The sequence below is a fragment of the Pogona vitticeps genome, chromosome 2, assembly GCF_051106095.1.
Source record: "Pogona vitticeps strain Pit_001003342236 chromosome 2, PviZW2.1, whole genome shotgun sequence".
In the NCBI taxonomy this organism is placed as follows: Eukaryota; Metazoa; Chordata; class Lepidosauria; order Squamata; family Agamidae; genus Pogona; species Pogona vitticeps.
The window spans coordinates 267,236,048-267,256,607 of record NC_135784.1 but is presented as its reverse complement, the minus strand read 5'-3'; the positions used below and the strand labels follow the sequence as shown (position 1 = coordinate 267,256,607).

At 42.8% G+C, this 20,560-nt stretch overlaps 1 protein-coding gene across 50 annotated transcripts in view; it reads right to left on the bottom strand.

Moving 5' to 3' along the window:
* The window catches only part of LOC110089212 (uncharacterized), a 147,965-nt gene that overhangs the window by 107,845 nt on the left and 19,560 nt on the right, over positions 1–20,560 (bottom strand). For 3 of the 50 annotated variants that reach the window (XM_078386313.1, XM_078386314.1, XM_078386329.1), the window contains exon 2: positions 219–417. The exons of 41 other annotated variants lie outside the window; for them this stretch is intronic. The gene's annotated coding sequence lies outside the window, so the exon portion shown is untranslated. Of the gene's footprint in view, positions 1–218; positions 418–4,455; positions 4,610–5,039; positions 5,714–20,560 lie in introns of those variants that run through there. 6 more of the 50 variants (XM_078386316.1, XM_078386318.1, XM_078386319.1 and 3 more) reach the window with 3 other exon arrangements.

Sequence of the window (20,560 nt, the reverse complement as noted above, 5' to 3'; positions counted from 1 at the left end):
ACCAATAATTATTATTCTTCCCTGCTGAGCACAAATTTTTGATAATTAATAAAACATAAACACTTCACATGTTGGCAGGAGCATCACCTGCAGGTACTTACAGAAGAGTTATTGAAATCCCACTCAGCCCCTTTCCAAGGTAATCAGATCTTGTTCAAGGACTTTCGTTTTACAAATTTAATGACAAAAACCATCAGTCTGTGACATTAAACACATACCTTCCACAATGTCTGGTAATGTCAGGCTATCCTAGCATTTGAACAGAATTCAGAAGATGGCCTTGACTTGAGGACCAGATGAAAGCAGACATGGGCTGGCCAGCATTGTGGGACACCCTCAATATAGCTGAAGAGCATCTTCTCCATACCATGTTGATGGTTTTTGGTTTCATCTGTGGCCATGTGTACAGGAGGTACTCTGTAAATACATTCACAGAAGACTGACTCACAATTTATGCCAAAGAAGCACCCATATAAATACATGCACTTTGGACTGGGATGTAACAACATAATGCTATACATGGCTGCAGAAAACCAAAACCCACTGAGTTCAATGAGGAGATTCCCAATAAATGGGTGCTGTACTGCTGCCTAAATCCGTGTCTGCTTTCCCTGAAACTGTACTCAGAGTAGGTGGCACACCAGAGCCGAACGATCATTTTCATCTATACCTGTAGCCATTAGCATCCAAGGCATTAAATCAGGCCATCAATCAATCTGTACTTTAAATCAGCATGGTGTGGTTTCTGAAGATTTAGAGAAGAAAAAGATATTTCAGGATTGATGAAGCTATCACCAACAGGCCTCATCTTCTGATTCAGGTAAAACATCCCCGATAATTTCCCAATCATTAATGTACTTTTCCTTAGCTGAAAACGAGAAAGAGTCTTGTGACATTTTAAAGACTAACAGGTTTTGCTTAGCATAAGCTTCCTTTGGATGCAGCCCAGCCCACTTTGTCACTTCTTAGATTTTGTTGTTGTTGTTACATGCCATCAAGTTGCTTCCAACTTATGGCAATCCTTTGAATGAGGGATCTTCAGAATGCCCTGTCCTCAACAGCCCTGCTCAGCTCTTATAAACTCAAGGTTGTGGCTTTCCTTAGGGAGTCAATTCAACTTAAATTTGGTCTTCCTCTTTTCCTGCTGCCTTCTACCTTTCCCAGCATTATTGTCTTTTCCAGAGAATCCTGCCTTCTTGTGATGTTTCCAAAGTACGACAGCCTCAATGTCATCATTTTTGCCTCTAGTTCAAGCTCGATTTGATCTAGGACCCACTTGTTCATTTTTCTAGCAGCCCAGGTTATTCACAGTCCAGCACCATATTTCAAATGAAACAATTTGCTGCGATTGCTGGCAAGGCATTGCCTTTGGCCAAAGCAATCGACCCTTGCTATCCACCCTGGATAGAGCGAGACTGCATTTAAGTCTCACGAGATGTTGTGCGAGAGGCGGGAAAGCTCTGGGTATTTAAGGGGCTTTCCCCCTTCCACTGCCCGCTTCCTTTTTCGGGCTCCCACCCGCCCTCCCTTTTTTCTAGTGTGAGTTTGTCTGGTCGCCTTTCAGGGGCCAGATAGGAATTTTTGACCTTCATCCTGATTGGCTTATGGATGGGGGGATTTTTTGCCTATCCCACCCTGGATAAGGGTTGTTGGCATTTTGGTGGTTTAATTTTGGTCACACAGGCGGGTAGTGCAGAAATAACAGGTATTTTCGGTGTGTCCCGATTGTAATCTCTGTTAAGCCAACAGCACATCCTACTTCCTAGCACTGCGGATCGTGCGATTACAGTGTCTGTGGCAAGAGGATGCACTGGGCCACTTCTGGACCAACAGTCATCAGCAAAAGATGGCTTCAGGTCTGGGGGTGTTTTATTAGCGGCTGGTCTGGTTCCTGCTGTATGGAGACCGTGGGACCTTGATTAAGGGGTGTTGGCATACCCCTGCCTTTCACCTGTTTCTGCACTACAGCAGGCCCCCTCTTTTGGCAAAGGATTTCCATTATCGTATTTTGATGTTATCAATAAAGTGGCCCATATTTAATCCATATCTTTGTCTCGTGTCATTATTCCAGGGTTGGGATAGCAATTATTCCTGTCAACCTTCTTTACTGTTCAGCTTTCACACCTGTACCTAGTCATCAGGAATATAAGAGTGCGGGTGATCTTAATCTTGGTCTCCAGTGACACATCCTTACACTTGATGATCTTTTCTAGTTCCTTCACGGCTATCCTCCAACTCTCAGTCTTCTGATTTGTTGGCTGCAGTCTTCATTTGGACTGAGGATTAACTCAAGATATTCAAAATCTTTAACAATTTCAGTTTCTTCATTATCAGCATTAAAGCTATGTGAATCTTCAGTAGTCATGAATTTGGTTTTCTTAATGTTCAACTGCAGTCCTGCTTTGGCACTTTCTTCCCTAAAAATCATTTCAAATCATTGCTGCTTTCTGCCAGTAAGATGGTGTCTTCTGCATATCTTATGACTGACATTTCTTCCACCAGTTTTCATTCCTCCTTCATCTGAATCTAGTCTAACTTTCCTTATGATTTGTTCTGCATACAGATTGAACAAATACTGGAATAAGATGCAGTCTTGTCTGACCCCTTGGCTGATAAGAAACCATTCTGTCTCTCCATATTCTGTCCTAACAGTAGTTTCTTGTCCACAATACAGGTTACCCATCAGGACAAAGAAGTGCTAAGGAGCCCGAAAACTCTTTGTTGTCCCTTCTACAACCAACTGACATGGCTATCTGTGTGTAAATTAGTGTGAAATGGTTGCCTTCATTAACATTCTTCCAAATATAAGTAGCCTGTCAATCCATTGACTTAAAATCTAAGCAACTAATCAACTTTTTAAAAAAGGTTATAATAGGTTGACAGCCTACTTATTATACCTAAGATGTAAGTTAATATTAATGAACCAATATAAATTTTCACTACAGGAAGCAAGTAACTTAGGCAGCAGCACATTCTGCATCTTGAAAATGATAGGAGGAGAAGAGGTGTCGTTACAATGTGGGTGGGTGTTTTTAAGATACCTTTTCGGTTAGATCAGCCTGGCAAACTGGACTCGAAGCACAGAAATCCCTGTCCTGTCATCTGCTCGCTACAGCGTAAGGAGATCGGTACTGTAGTTTTAAATCAGTTTGTATCCCATATACGTCCATAGGAGTAAATCCAGATAACTGGATTGGTGGATCTGCTTGGCAACCTGGGGAGAGGGCTCCTCTTTTGTTGTGCCTGTTATGTTAGCCTCTTTGCCCACCTAGCCTGGGAGTCGTCCTTTGCTCTCCCACAATCCAATGACCCTCCTCGCTTCCAGACAAATTGATCCGATGCTTTTCTCTTTGCCTCGCCCTGCACTGGGAGGGGAATTCTAAAGGCTGACCTCTCTTAGCAATATCGCAAACAGACAGACAGACGATACAGATCAATACTAGATTAACTATAGGCCGGCCCATAACATAAAAACAATGAACTCTTGTGTTCCCTCTTTTCCTTCTATAGAAGGGACACTCGTAGACCAGTACCCACGGGTTGCCCGTTAATGGATTTCCAATTGCCTCTCATTAGAGACAAGCGAGGGGCCTGGGCGGGTGCATTTTCGCGGATGCTGACACGAGAAAGCTATTGGGTGCAAGACACGCCCCACTGACAACCGGGGCATCGATTCTCCTGACTGAGCAAGACACCTGCCCTTCATTTCTCAAACCCCGCTTGTGGCTCTTCGGCAGAGAAAGGGAAAGGCATTTTGCGCATGCTTAGATGCTCTCTTAACTTTTTATGCCTTGCCGATGACCTCAAGGACTGGGAAGACGTTCCAACCAGACGAGGTGGTCTAAATAGTATTTTCCTACAGCCCTCCTATTGTTGGTTTTTTTCCCTCCCCTCTTGTCTGTGGATGTTTTTAAGATCCTCTTTAAAATATTCACAGACCTGTTACTTTCAAAGCGCAGCACGGGCAACTTCTCCCCGAGAGCCTCGGCGTTTCTATTTTTACACAAAAAGTGGCTGATTTGTCTTAGGCTATTACTGTCTATTACTGCTGGAAGTCTCGGGGAAAGGTGGGAAGCGGCGGATTCTGGCAATCTGCCTAAAGAGAAATCAATGAAACAAATTAATCCTTCGCAGGCTGCAATGACACAGTAATCCATCATTCAGGACTGCTTTTAGATCCCAAATCAGAGAGCAGAGGGAAAAGCCCAGGGGAACATCACAGACCACAACTTACACCAACACTGGGAAAATACAGAGGAATCCGTTTATTAAAGAGGATAGATTTCATTTGATTGCCTCCTTCGCCCTATAAAGATTTCGCAGCCGCCGGCCCGCACCTCGCGGCTGGTGTGAGATACCAATGGGTGGATGACTATATTTTCTGAGCCCTGTTCCCAACCAACCCAACCCACCCCGTCCAGAAACCGAGCAGACTGTCTGCCCCCTGAGGCCTACCTCAGTTGCTGCTTCAGTGCCATCTACACAAGATCGCACCCTTCTGCTTCACATTAATCAGACCGGAGCAATTGCACACACCCCTTCTTTCCCTGTGCTCAGTCACACTTTGCAGCCCGGGAGTGCAGTCTTCCCTTTGTGATTTAGGAAGGCACTGGCTGGTTAGCTCAGTGTTTTGGGTCTCTGACTGCGGAGCCAGAGGTTGGCAGTTCGATTCCCCACGGGGTCACCTCCGAGCAGAGTCCCAGGAAACCCCCAGAAGAAGGGAATAGTAAATCACGTCGGAGTATTCTCTGCCTTCAAACCCCCGGAAAAGGGTCGCCACATGTCAAGATTGACTTGAGGGGATGTGGTTATTATTATTATTAAGAGGGAATGTGCCAGTGTCAGACTTTGAACCCCACCAAGCTATCAAAGACTGGTTAAAGATCACTAATTCACGATCAACCGTGGTCGGGGAAAAAAATCTCATATTTATTGTGTCATTACAGGTAGCCTGATTAGAAGCCCTTCCGTATTCATACGATACCCAAGTAAATCGACATAAAGTGGTAGGTTTCCCCGTTTAATTCCATAGGACTCACCTCTGAGTAGACCTGTGTTCGGAGATCCTACATTTGCACCCAGCCCCTCATATCTGGTGGGATGCTGCTCAATCCCGCGGAAATGTGTCTGTGGCCCGGTTGAACTAGCCCACTGCACTCGGCACCCAGGTCTTTCCATTATCTCGTTCACTGCGTGCCGTCACGACGACGTCCACGACGGCACAACTTTGTTGCCTTCATTAATTCAGAGTCATTTGCACCAGCCGTGCGGTTCTGTAACTCAAGCAGGGCGGCTGGTAAGAGGCATCCACGTCCCTCGGTCTCGAACTCCTCCCCGGTGGGATTCGTGGGAGAGGAAATTAAGGGCTATCAGTCAGCGAACAGCACGATTGTCTTAGAATTAAACCCCACTGTGTTCAGCGGGGTTTATTCCTAGAAGTGTTCCTGGGTTTTAAACATGTTTAAGCCAGCCTGACTTAAGCCTTTTAAAAAAGTGGGGAGACCTGTTTTGTTCCTTCTGAATCTAGAATCGGAGTGGCAGCAGTGTCGGATGTTTTGACTCGGAATTGAAAAATGTGTCTATGCCTACGTGCCCCGACATTTCGCGGGCCAGCCTCGCGCAGCTCCTTTTTATCCACTTTTTTTCCAGGCAAGGAAAGAGGCACCGGCCGTCTTCCCATTGAAAATCTTCTTTTTCATGCTGTCCGTAGGGATCTTACCGGATTCTCCAGTTTTTAAAGAGCACGCCCTCCCCCGGTGTGGCTTTCGATGCTTGGGTTCCCCAAAGAGCAACCGAAGCAACCAGCCGGGAGTCCCGGCGCGCCCAAGACGCGGGAAAGCGCGCGGTCGCGCCACCAGCGCATTTCACGGGCCGCTGGAAGCTTGTAGTCGTTTGCTGTTCCGCTCGCAAGGGCTGCACCCGGTTCACGACCGGCCGGGAGCCACCTTAAGACACTCACGCACAAACACACCCATGCCGTCACAAGCAGCTCCCTCCCGGGAGCCACCCTTACCTTCCCCCCGGGGCCCGTCCGCTCTGAAAGCGCCTCTGAGCCGCTGGCGGATGGTTGTTTGAAATGCCTGGCCCGAGCAGCAAGAAGAATTCGGCTTTCCGGAGAGGAAGGGGAGAACTGGTCCACCGCGATGGGAAAGCAGGCTCTTTAGGGGAGGCCTGACTCTGACAGGGCCTGAATAGTGGCAGCCGAGGTTTGTCAAAGTGACCCTAGCAGCTAGACATGCGGACAGGCCGGATTGGGCCCTTGCTGGAGCAGAAAAACACCCTGAAGGAGCTTTACAGCGCTACAGAACTTACTCAAGCCCTGACACTGATTGCCACAATAAATAATGGGCAGGGCATCTCTAATTATGAACAGCGTGCATGCATCTCACCATCTGAACAACAGAGGACATGCATTTATGGAATGGGGTGCAAGCAGGGGGTTCCCCAGTAGAGCTTCTATCTCTGGGTAGCCTTGAGCCCAGAGAAATTACCCTTCTTTTTCACAGAACCGGAGGATTTTTTCGAAGGGCCAGATATCTCAATCCAGAAGCCACTGGTTTCAAATACAGGCCAAAGCAAAAAATGGGTTCTGCTGAAACAGTCGTCTCAATGGCTGATCAGAGGAAGTGTCAGATCCTGAACTTGGATTGTATACAGGAACCTAAAAGAAGACAGATAACCTTAGGCTTGTCTGGCTCAGCATGCCATTTCCCTGCAGCAACACACCAGATGCCAAAATAGTAGCCCTTTCCTATCATCATTCCCAGTAACCGGTAATTCTAGGCTTGCTGCCTTTCATGCTGAAAGAAACTGGCAGCCATCTTGGCTACTAGCCATTGACAGCTGGATCCTCCATAAATCTGCCTGGAATACTTTGGCTCTGGATTTTGTGTATTGTTGGGGTTGGTTAGACTAGGTGACCCTTGGAGGTACCTTCCAGTTTTGCCACTCCATGATTAATCCTTTTTTTAAAAGCTGTTCATGCTGGGGAGCTTCAACACCTTTTATGGGAATGTCACAGTCTGCTGTGTGAAGAGGAGTATTATTTAATCAATTCTAAATCTCCCAAAATCCAACTTTACTAGATGAATTCTGCTATATGACAAAGGGGCAGGGTACTGCCTACTCATTTTCTCGACATCATCCATGATTTTATACATCCCTGTCATGCCCTCCTGGGTTTTTTTTCCTTTGAAAGCTCCTAATTTTTACCCCCCAGAAATCATAGCAGTTGTAGAACATATTGGTCACTTCCGTTTCTCTTTTCCTGCTCCATCGCATTCTTTCTAGAGAAGCAGCCACATCACCATCAGTACGTGTAAGAGCAATATGACATTGGCAGTTTGTTTTCAATTCCTTTCCTAATGGTCTCTAACATGAAGTTTGCCTCTTTTTTTCACACATGTGGCCACACACTGGGTCTGCGTTTTCGCTGCAACTCCCAGTTCTCTTTTCTTGTAAATTATTCCCCAGCTCAGCAACCAAGAGATGATTTTTTTTTATTTACTGTGCCCCAATGTGTATCACTTTCAAATTGAGAACTACATTTACCATACCATTCACCCAATTTGGATCCGAAACTAGCTCCTTTTTAAAAAAAAAAAAAAACCAATCTGGTGTCCTCTGCAAACCTGGCCCCTGCAGTGCTCAGCCCTCTTTCAGGTAAAGCCAGAAAAAATCTGAAAAGTGCTGCTCTTAATGCAGTTCTTTGGGGAGCCCATTTTGTCTCTCTATTATAAGAACTGCCTATTCATTCCTCTTCTTTGCCTACTGCTCTATAATGAATTACTGACCCACACAGCAGGCCGTGCCTCTCCCAGCTTTTGATGAGGGACTTATTGGGGAAAAAACTGTTGAAAATTCAAATGCTTCCAAATCTTTACAACCAGGATATCACAACATCTCCCGGACATTTCCCTTGCTCGTTAGTGGACTCAAATAACTTCATGTATCTAGTGAGGCAAAACCTACCTTTGTAAAGGCAAGCCTGAGGCCTCTGAAAGTCTTGTTCCTCGGTCTGCTTTGCTCCTTAATCATTCTTTCCACTGTTTACTCAGAATGGATCAGGGAAACAGGCCCTTGATTTTGCCACTGATTTAAGCCAGTGATTTGTTGATCTTTAATTTGTCAGCCTTGTCTCTTTAAGCCCCATTTGAGCATTCCTGATCTTCTGCTTACCTGTCCTTGGCAAAAGCCTGTGCTCCTTTTTAGTCTCTTCATTTGGGCAAGTTTTCCATTTCCTCCTCGGAGCTTTCTTGACACTGCTTGGTAACCACACCCCAACTATAGGTTGAGGGTGTGGGAGAATGGCCCCATGATCTGTATTTCTACAGTCTGGATATTCTTGCTACACTCACATTGCAGAGTCAAACACTATAAAATGGATTCTATGCAAAGATTGACTCAGCATATGGTTCCTCGGAAGTAAATCCTCCTGCACTCATCCGGGACTTTCTGCTGATCCCTGTGCCTACATTGATCCTCACTGCCAGCTATAACCAGTTTTTAACAATGTGCTGTCATATCTGGAGGCATTAACTCTCCAGGGTACGTATCTCTCAGTTCTTTCTCTACCCTTTGTTTTTCTTGTTTTCTATTTAAACTCTCAGGTCTTTGCAACATGAACCTGCCCATCTTTCCTTTCATAAAACTATATGGCCTGATCCCCTGTAACCAGCCCCAGTCAGCATTCTGGCTGCTTCATATTGGACCCACTGGAGTTTCTGAACACTTTCCAAAAGCAGCCCCACACCGTGTATGTTACAGTAATCCAACCAAGATGTAACTAAGGCATGTGTTACCAGATCAGACATCTCTAGGAATAGGGGGGAAGGGCAGCTAGTACACTAGTTTTAACTTTGCGAAGACACTCCTGGCCTCTGCCAACACGTGGTCATCCAGGCTCAGAGATGAATGCAGGAGCACCCTCAAGCTATGCACCTGTGTTTTCAGAGGGAGTGCAATCCCATTCAGCACAGGTTGAATCCCTATTCCCCAATCTGCCTTGCAACTGAGAAGGAGCACCTCGGTTTTATCTGAGTTATGAATGTGATTGCACATTCAAATATCACAGGATTTCCGGCAGTTACAGTACAGGTTGATTTGAGATTTATTTATTTTTTTCCGATCGCACAGTGTCATATATGAATAGTTTTAGGAGAGGCAGCCATGTTAGTCTGTCCAAGCGTATCTTCAAAGCCACACAAAGAAACCCTTCTCTTGCCCCACCACCACCATCTTTGCTCAGTTCTGATGTCAGTTTTCTGTCTCCTGGAAGAAATTTTACAATGGCACCATGAAACAAACATAGGCTTAATTATTGTATGTAACCAATGAATATTTAGAATGTGAAACTGATGTTTCATCTAACTTTTCATTATGTTTCCATATGTCTGATAAAGTGGACGTGTCCATGAAAGCTTACATTAACATTTAATAGTTTTTAAGGTGACACACATTTTTGGTTTGGTTTTCTTTTGTTGGATTTTGCCTGATATGTCATATATGATGTTGGTGCCTTCTCACTAGTTGTATACTAGCTCAGTAATAGATCACTTCTGGACAAGAAAACAAATTGAAAATTACAAACAAAACAGAAACAACCTAGATAAAATAAAATATGTTCCTGGGGTATTTCTGTACACATTAAGAAGAACTTCTGGAACTTTGCCAGGTTTTTTGGAACACTGTACAATCCTTTCAAAGCCAAGTGCCTTAACAGCAAACCATAAAAGGATCAGCAGAGGTGGGACCAGAAGAAGGAAAGGAAGGAGGGGGGGGCTGTGGGCTAAAATGTAAATTGTATTGCATTGAGTGTGAACACTGAACTCCTGAATCAACCCACAGCCCCTGTGTGATCACTGAATGCGGATTCAGGTGTCATAGAGGCTACAAATCCAATTGCCAATGTAGTCTCAGCCTGAGTTTCAGTTTATTCACTCTCATCCAGTCCATTACTGACACCAGACATTGATCTGGAACTGAAACAGCTTCTTCGGATTTAGATGGAAAGGAGATATAAAGTTGTATGTCATCTGCTATCTGGTAACTCCAAACACTAAACCTCCAAACAACTTCTCCAGTGGTTTTGTGTATATGTCAGTAAACAGCAGAATAGGACCCTGAGAAACACCACAAACAGGAGTCACCCAGCACCTCTTTCTGAGTTCTTGCCTCCCTCTGGAAGGCTGGATTCACTGTAAAAGATACAATGCCACTGAGAAGTCTAAGTAGAACCTACAGGGTCACACTTCCCATCCAGTTCCCACTGTAGGTCATCCATCAAGGTGACCAAAGCAATCTCTGTCCTATAACTAGGTTTTAAACCAAATTGAAATGGATCTACATAATCCATATCATCCAGGAACCCCTGGAACTGAGAAGCCACAACCTGCTCCAGCACCTTGCTCAAGAATGGAATGTGAGAGACTGGTTGGTATTTATCCAAAACCATGGGATCCAAGGATTTTATTTTTCCCCAGCAATGGTATTACTTCTGCGTTAAGCATGCAGAGATCCTACTCTACTGCAAGAGTAGCACATCACATCTCCTCCTCCCCATTTGCCAAGTCCCTCTCTGGCAGATTTTATCAGCCAGGAAGGGCAAAGATCCAACAGACATGTGGTCACTTTCACTTCTCCAAGAATCCTGTTCACCTCATCGGGCTACAAAAACTGAAACCTATCTATTAACACAGGACAAGTAGAGGCCAAAGTTATAGTCACATGTTGAATGAGTTGTGAAGAATCCATTGTGATGTTGGTGCACCCTGGGAGTGGACAGCAACTCTATGCTGTGCCATGTAGTTGCCCAAGAATTGCACAAATACCTGTGATTCAGGCCATTTTTGCCCATTTGGTCAGAGATAGTGCAGATCTGTAGAAGAAGGCAAGGTTAAAGCACTTTTCCTGGTTGCATTCAAGGGTCAGCAAGCAGAAATTTCCTTTTTAAAGTGCTGCAAGGGTGGTGTTGCTGCCAATGGAGCACACTCTCTCATCTAAACAATTAGGAGTGTCCAAGACCCTTATCTTCCTCTCTGGAGACTCTGATATTACTGGGGAGTTTTAATCAAGCAATATCCACTGACAAACCATGTGCAACAACTGATACTTCTCATTGTAATCAGTAGGGCTTCTCCAGAGTACGTATGCAATGGATTTTGGGCAATAGATTTGTGTGACGACAACCAGGTGTGACAGTAATGTAATGCAGAACCATCCACTGTGTCATCTTCCATGTTGTGATGTTTCAGCTATGTTCTCTCAGACTCTGGAAAAGTTTTCAGAAGGGTTGCCCCAGGATTTTTGTTCTGTTTTGTTTGCATGCTTGTTTCCTTGAACCCCCAGATTCATCCAGGCAGCTCGGTGTCTGCCTGTGAGATTCTAAAAGTTCTGGCTGAAAAGGAAAGAGCATTTTCTTTTCTGTTCATAAGTGCTGAGTTCTACCAAGTTTCAATTCAATTTAGTTCATAGCTGTCTATACGCTCCTCATGCCACTGAATGGAGAGAAAAAAACTGTCCTGTTCCTCTGGTTGATGATGAGGTGGGGCCAGGATTTGTTTTTAATAAATTAAATATAATTTATCATTTTCTCCATTTCCCACCCATCCATCCACCCACACCAAGTGTATATTCTGTAGTTTGGTGTTTTTGCTTAGCACAAACTGCTTGTTGCTGTTTAGTTTTGATAGGAAAGTTAAAGGAACGGGACAGAAAGAGAAACAAGTAAGGTAAGGAAATCAAGTGGAAGAACAGGAAAGGAAAGAGGAGGCTGGAGAGATGAAACAGTTGTTCACTGGCTTGTGTGACACACCCAGATTGTTGCAGTCTTTTAGTCCACATGTACTTCAAGAAAGCTATGCCAACTTATTAGAAGAGTCTCTTGTTTTCTAGTATTATTAGGTCTTGAATCTAAGTGCCAGTATAATCAGGGCAGTCACAGATTTTCAGCCTTGCAAAATTATGTGTGTTTGTCCATCCATGTGGCTCTCACAGATTTTTTGCCTATCCATCTGTTAGGTCCCAGATGCTGGATGCATCAAGATGTGTTTGTGGTTTGTGGTTTTTTAAGTGTGTCAGGCAATCCTACATTAATGGTCTAAAACAAAACAACAAAATACTCTGTAACTTCTCTTGAGCCTGAATGGCACAAAATAAAAGCCATTAGTGTTCAAGCAAATAGTTTGTCTTGAGAGGTTTTACTAGTTTGGGTGCAAAAACTAGTGTGAATGTACGTCTCCCTGGAGAGGGCAGAGTAAGCAAAACACCTCCCAGAGTGTGAGGAAGGGTGAGCAGTGGCCTTCTCACTGTGCAGAGCATTAAAAAAAGACAACCTTCAATATCTGATTCAATCTGTCAAAATACTCTGGAGGCCAATCTTTTCCAGCAGTCCAGGATTGGGAAATGAGGGAAGGTCATTCTGTGGCCACCCAGAAAAGAAAATGCAAGGGTTAAAAAACAGAGGAGCAATGCCTGTCTCTAAACTTCCTCTGTCAGTTGGGCTTCTTATCACATATCCAGCACATGAATCATGCTGTTCCACATATAGACCAGGGTTATTTTGTTAAAGTGAAGATAAATGGCAATGGGCCTCAAAACTTCCTGCAAGTGGGTGCAAAGAGCTGATTATGCATCAGCAGCAGCAGAACTTGGCAAGGTTACCTCTTAGGACTACTGTACAGTTCCCAGTGGACTCTAGCTAGCATGGCTAGCAGCCAAGTGCTGCTCCTTAGAAAGCAAAATGCACTCTGCATACCTTCAGGAGACTCTTGCATTCTGCATTTTTCTCTCTCCCCATTCTTTGCTCTACTGGTTCTTTAACAGAGTCCTGGCATTCAGAATCAGCCCCAAGGCCAGTCCTTCGCTCAATCAAAGGCCAATTAAGATTCCTAACATAAAAGCCAGTGTAGTATAATGATAAAAGTGTGGAGCTAGGACTACGGAGATTCAAGGTCTAATTCCCCATTAGCCCTGAAATCCACAGGTGACCTCAAGCCAGTCACGGCATGTGGGTCTAACCAATCTCACAAGGTCATTATGAAGATAACATGGAAGAAGGGTAAGCCATGTATGCTGCCTTAAACCTCTTGGATGAAAGGTGAGGTACAAATGCAAGTAGAACATGAATACATAAATATTATTATTCTAACAACTTCAGAAATCTATGTTTACATTGTACAAGTAGAGAACTGACAGCACAGTTCTAAATCTGTTTACTCTGGTGTAAGTCCTATTAATAATAATGGGACCAACGTCCTATTGGACATAGTTTCAGATTGCCTCCCTAGGAGCTCTTATATATGAACCATACTGAGCATAATATTTCCCACTAATGATTAACCTATCATGGATAACTCAACAGGTAATCAGCCACTTTCTGACAAAGCTTAATATTAAATGTAGCATAAAGCTGCACCTACCTCATTCTTGCTCTTATTAGTAACCTCCTCCACCTTTTTTACCCTCCAGTGCACTCTACAAAGCAATGTAAGACTGCACTGTGGCAGAAATAATGGCTTTTTAAAAATATTACATGGCAAACAATGTATTAAAAAATAGACTGAAACCCATTCGTAGCCTTCATCGCCAAAAAACTAAATGGGAAGGCCCAAGCACTGGCAGGTTTAGAAAGGAGAACTAACAACTTTCAAGAAGCGTTTTACACACATATGTCTGGTGATCTAACTGGGCATGGCAACAGTGCCCCTAAGGCGAAGCTCTTTGAAGCTCTTTGAGTACCATCCTCTATTTATTTATTTATTTATTTATTTATTTATTTATTTATTTATTTATTTATTTATTTATTTATTTATTTATTTATATCCCGCCTATCTAGTCAATTAAGACCACTCTAGAATTAAGTCTCTTGGGTTCAGTGTGTTTACTCCAAAGTAGAATTGTTGCTTCAGGGTGTTAAAACTAAACACTACCTGTTGAACTCTGCCTTAACAATGAGAAAAAAGTCAATGTTACAGTGGCATCCAATGTCTTATTAGTTGCTACCAATGTCCCACCAAAGACTGTAAAGAGGCAGGCTTCCCGTTCTCTACTGGAGCAGCTTCCCATATACCATATATTTCACTGGTCTAGCCTGTACACACAGTATATTTCAGTGGGCTACCCCCAAGGTGACAAAGGCATAACTGGTGCTCTCAGTATTTAATGGTTACAATAATAGCCAGTTGGAGTGGTTAGATAATTTTAGGTTGTGGTATCTGACTGGAAGAGCAGACAAGCCAATGGGAGGGAGGCCAGAAATGACCATAACTGGTGCTAATGAATTCTGGGTTTGTCCCCCTTTTCTTTCCTTGCAATGAAATTTCAGTGCTGCTCTTTTGTATCCTTTAAAACATGCCTTTAAATTTGTTTTAAAGGTATTTTATGATGTACCGTTTAATGATTAGTATGCTAAACTGTTTTTTTAATGTTGCAATTTATGTTTCATTGTTTAATTACTTGTATTTTAAAATTCCTTGGAAGTCACCTTGGGTCCCTTTTGGGAAGAAGGCAGGGGATAAATTAAATAAATTCTTCAACATTTAACTGTCTGGAGAATAGTCTCTTTTCTGGTTTCATTACTGGTTTTCCACCCTATTGTACTTTATCCTCTGTTGAGGAAAAAGTCTGGCTACCACCCTTTCCGATCACCAGACAACAGAGAGGCGAGTGCCTACAAGCCCTAATGGATCAGCCTACTCAGATTCTGGGCTTAATAGTCCTCCCTCTGGAGTGGGATGAGCGTTTTGGATAGTGAGTTTATTCATTTCCTAATGGCATGGCAGGCCAGTTGCATTGCAAGGGTCTTTCTCTTCCTGCTGCTAAGTAGGGCCCTTGATCTTAATGCTGCACTGTCCTCCCTTGATACCACCACTGGTTGTATAGAGATATCCTGCCTTGAAAAGCAGAGAGAATTTCTTCCTTTTTTTTCCCTTTCTTCAACAACAACCAAAGCATTGTAGAGACCAGGGAAAAGAAAGAGCAGGGGTCCTTATGGAGGAGGGACATCTTCGTCTTCATGATCAGACCTGAAGTTTTCAAAGGGTTGTTAAAAGAGAATACTTCTAAACATATGCAAAGTACATTTCCCTCTCACTCAAAAAGAGTAACCCACGTCTGCTCTCACACATCTGGCCTTCTGAACAGGCTAAGGCCCTGTCGTTGATTACCATGAGCAACTATAATGGTAGCTTTAAAACTTACACAAAAATGAGAATTAATAACCCTCCTCTTCCTCAGCACAGCACTACAATACTGGAAAACCTATTCATACCAAAGGGACTGTTTCCATGCATTTGATGCAAGCTGGCTTGCCCTGATTAAGCTTGCGGGTAAGAGTGTTAGTCTTTCAAGTATCACAAGACTCTTCCATGATGAAGGCTCATTTTCACCTAGGGTACGGAACTTCCAGTCTTCCAGAAACTGTTGGACTCCAACAAGCCTCAGGCACCATAGCCAATGATCAAGGATGATGGGAATTTGAGTAGAGTAGAGTAGAGTAGAGTAGAGTAGAGTAGAGTAGAGTAGAGTAGAGTAGAGTAGAGTAGAGTAGAGTAGAGTAGAGTAGAGTAGAGTATTTTGGGGGACTTCTGGCTGCCCACCCCTTATCTAAGCATTATTGCAGGACTGAGGAACTTGTGATACTACAGTACAGTTTTCATCGTTACTGCCATATGGACTGGGGTTGATAGAAATACCTGCAGGGTCACAGATTCTCCATCCCCTGCCCCTGTTGGCAGGATGGAACAGCCTACCATTGATCCACTATGACTTCTTTACCACCACCACAGGCTTGGTTGCAAATGGCCTCACCTGTCCAGGTTTATGCCATTTGTGCCCCAAGTCCAAGTGCTAGAACTAACTAGGGTAGACCTAGTGGGTTAATCGGTGGGTGGTAAACAAACTGTTTTGTAAAAATCCCATTGGTTTGCTAGGTCTACTCTACTCAGGACTGGGAATTGTGGATTTAGGCCACTGTGTTTCAGATTTTCCTTTCTGACAAGAGCTGCCTAATGCATGGACCAGAAAAACTCTTTGGGGTCAGGAGAAGTATGCTAATTGGGAGGGCCTAATTGCTTCAAGAAGCCAGGAGAGCCTCCTTGATGGGCTTGGTCTGTTCCTAATAAAATGAAGAAGCAGCACTGACTTCAATCCCAAAATCAAGGGACTCCTGGGGTTTTCACAGGCAAACCAAATGACTTCACCTAGCCCCGTATCCCCCTCAGATGACATCTTGAGGGAAAGCAGACTCTCTTCAGCTCTCTGGAGTCATAAATCGGCTGTGCTGAGGCCAGTAAATCTGGATTGATTTAAAAAGGCTTTTTCATCCTCCCAATCAAATGAAGTCACTGTTAATTAGATGTTTTCTGTTAACAGTGTCACTCCTGCCTATATTACCTGCTCACACATCAACCGGACTTATTGCAACATCTGGCTTGGCAGCCCTTTTCTTTATTATAAGGAAACAAGTGAAATATTTTGGATTTAGGCTGGGGAGATTTCCAATTTTCTTGACTGAGTTATCAGGAAACCATCACCCCCAGGCTACCGGTGAGTCAGCCACAGTCTTTTAAATAATGCCATAGTCTCAGTTTAACTCTAGAATAAGTACTGCAGAGTAACTGGATCTATAATTTGCAATGTTTGAACAGGAAGCCAGATTTAAGCTGGATATCAAGAAAAAGTTCTTAACTGTTAGAGCAGTATGACAATGGAACCAATTACCTCAAGAGGTGATGAGTGCTCCAATACCGAAGGCATTCAAGAGAAAATTAGACAACCATCTGTCAGGTATACTTTGATTTGGATTCCAGCATTGAGCAGTGGGCTAGTCTTGATGGCCTTAGAGGCCCCTTCCAACACAATTATTTTATCATTAAAATGGGTGTTAATGGAGAAGTCTTAGAATGGTGATAAAAGCAACCAGTCAAGAACCTGAAATTTTATGCCTATCTACTCTCTGTCAGTTATATTTATATTTCACTTTTCCTCTGAGCTCATGGTAGTATTAATGGCTCTCTTCTTCACCACCACCTCCACCCTGCTAAATAAGTGTTTGACCCAAGTCCACTCAGGAAGTTTCACGCTCAGTGGGGACTAAAACCTTGAATTCCCAAATCCAGCTACACTGCATCACACTGCCTCTGTTCTAGAATAAGCCCAAGTGAATTCCCTATAGCTTTTCTGAAGATGATGCTTTTAACAGCCGAAGCCAGTTTGTAAATAGCCCTCCAGATGTCACAGACAAGTTCTGATTAATATGTGGTGGAACAGTGAAGTTATGCAAAAATTGTGGGTCAATGTTTTTGAAGAGATTAGAGAATTATTGGAAGTTAATATTGAAATGGTACCAAACATAGCATTGTTTTTGATGGTAAAAATTGTGAGGTAAATAATACCCCAAAAAATGGTAACGAATATGATAACAGCAGCTCGATTGCTTATCCCAAAGAACTGGAAGCAGAACTGGGATTTTTAACTGCAAGAGTTGTATATAATGAAGTTGTATAGCATATATCAATCAATGATAAATTGAGTACAGAAATTAAGTTTTTTAAAGGAGATATAAATATAAATAGATTTAATGAAACATGGGAAGAATTTACAAAAGTTATATTGTGTACAGGTAAAGAGAAAAACAGCTAACAAATCTATGTCTTTTTGGAAGGATCTTTGGGGTAAATAAAAGGAAATGGAAGGTTATGTTTATGAGAAAAAGTATGAATGATATAATGGTCTCTAGGGTGTGGGTGCAATATTATTATTTTTCTCATTTACTATGCAAGTTTATGTGTTAATAATATATTTATTTTGTGGGGTTTTTTTACTGTGAAAAATAAATATTTTTTTTAAATTTCTGATTGATGAATAGTTGTGATGACTCCAGAGAATATATTGAGAAGAGGTTGAAAATACTGGGGGGAGCTCAAACCATTTCAAATCAACATGGACTGAATTACTGTTTAAACAGTATTTCATAGTCGATAATAAAATAAATAAATAAATAAATAAATAAATAAATAAATACATACATACATACATACATACATACATACATACATACATACATACATACATACATACATACATACATACATACATACATACTCTGCAAAGTCATAAACCATTGCTGGCTCCATACAATCCTTAATTATGATTATTTTTCACCTCCCAATGAATAAATAATAACTGATTTGACTCTGGTTTTCTTAAGCCTATCTCTCGGCATTGAAAAATTCCCTTTAAATGTTGATACATATGGTACTGAGAGATAATATCTCTCCTGTAGTTATCTACCTTGATTAAACAGCTAACAAAAAGGTAAGTCAACAGACTGAAAGACTTCCCTCTTCTCTGTCTATATGTGAGCTTACTGACAGGTACTGTACCTGAAAATGCTTGGTAGTCTGAACTCTGAATTCTAACCTTTCTGACTCATCAGAAGACTCTGTGTTTCAGAGATAGGGAGGACAGGGTTTGCATTACAAAACCACAGGTCTTACACAGATTTGCTCAGAAGTAGGCACTACAAAGCTTAGTATGACTTAGTGTACATATATAAAGGACTGCCCCCTAATTTGGTGTTGTGAGGGTTGTCTATTATAAAACAAGAACCAGAGATTTCCTGAATGGCAATGGTTGTATTCGTGGCATTGAATAAATGAAAGATGGATCTTGTCTGCCAAATACACAGGAGATGCTGTAAGGATGCAACCCTTACCCAGGAGCAAATACCATAAAGTTTAATGGGAGTTACATCTGAGTAGACATTCCTAGGCTTGTGAAGGAAGTCCTCTGACTTTCCAGGCGAACTTACAAAGATATCTCATTGATCAGTTCAGATCCCTACAGACCACTGGTGTTGACCCCAGGGTGAGACACCTGTACTCCCCCACCTATTGTTAGACTGCCCTCCCCCATCATCCTGGACCATTATCTATGATATCTGGAACTTGTGGGGGCTTGGAAATTAAGAACAGAAACTAGAATACAGAACTGAAGTTCTCTCTGATTCAGTCTATGCAGCAGAAGATGTGAGTGTATCACCCCACAGGACACAACAGTTCTCCTAAAAGCCCAGATAGGGTTGCCGCTATGGATGGCCAGGAAAACAAATAAGTGGGATTTGGACTGTGACAGACGTACATAAAGATGAATAAGTGAGAAACCTGGACTCTCACTAGAAGCTAAAATGAGTAAACTAAGGTTATCATAGTTTAGATATAAAGTAACAAGACAAGACTCACTGGAAAAGTCAGTAATGCTGGGGAGATTGGAAAGCAGCAGGAGAAGAGGAAATTGGAAGATGAGATAGATGGATCATGGCCTTATTCTGCAAGACCTGAGCGGCCTTTTGGAGGTAATTAATTCATAAGGTGATCAAAAGGCGGAAGCAACTTGATAGCACAGAATGAAAATGATGATGATGATGATGATGATGATGATGATGATGATGATGATGATGATGATGATGATGATGATGATGGTGATGATGATGATGATGATGATGATGTTTCTTCTTGCCCAGCTCTTCTAATTTTACTAAAGATCAAAGCTCAAAACTTTCAAAAGTCAAAAGAGAAAGCGTTTTTCCCCATCTCTCCCTCTACATGTTCACATATGGCATTTCAACAGCTCATGTTAAACTCAGGGTATTTCTGGTAGGAAAGAATGGACTAAGGAGAGAAGAAAAGGAGCCTCAAACACAGGGATTTCCACCATGTCCCTGCAGCCTTTTAAAAAGCCAGTAACAGAGCAGTGAGGGAACCAGGCTCTGATGTCATGATATAGGCTAGAACAGACCTGGGCAAAGTGTGGCTCGATGGCCACATATGGCTCACAAGCTGCTCCTGTCCAGCCCGCCGGTCCTCGCCCCAGTCTGGTGTTCAAGCACCTGTTCAAGCCCAAGACAGACTGGATTTCTCTCACTGAACAAGATGAACATCAAAACCATTTACTGTATGCTTTTTGTCTAAAGTTGATCAGTTGCTTATCCTTAACATACCGGGGGGAAAAACCTCTTTAGTATTTGTGAAGATTAACAAGTTTAAAATAAAAACAATCATAACATCACTGTTTCATTTTATTTTTAAGTAAAGTTGGTTCGGCCCCCGAACACAGTTCAGAATTTTCATGTGCCCCCCCCCATAGCAATTAATTGCTCACCCCTGGGCTAGAAGGTTTAGCTCCTTAGAGGCAGACAGCAACTGAGGCGTTCAATGATTTCCAAAAAAAATGCCAGAGGAGGGGGAAGGGAATCCTCCAACTCTTGGCCCTGTTGGTAATTAGAGTTTATGCTGTCGTAACAGAAAAGTGTTCTGCACACATTTGGTGACTTCCATCTCTGCTTTTCCTCCACTCATCCTTCCATGACTCGAAGTGCCATTTCGCATTGGTTCCAACCACTTTCCCCATTGTCTAACTTTCTCTGACAACAGGATTTTTTTGTGCAAGTGAAGATGCATGGAAATGGCTGGGTTCTAGTCCTAAACTCAAAGAGGTTGCCCTGATGGGATTTGGGAGGGAATGATGTGTTGCGGTATTCCAATTAGACTACAATCCCTAT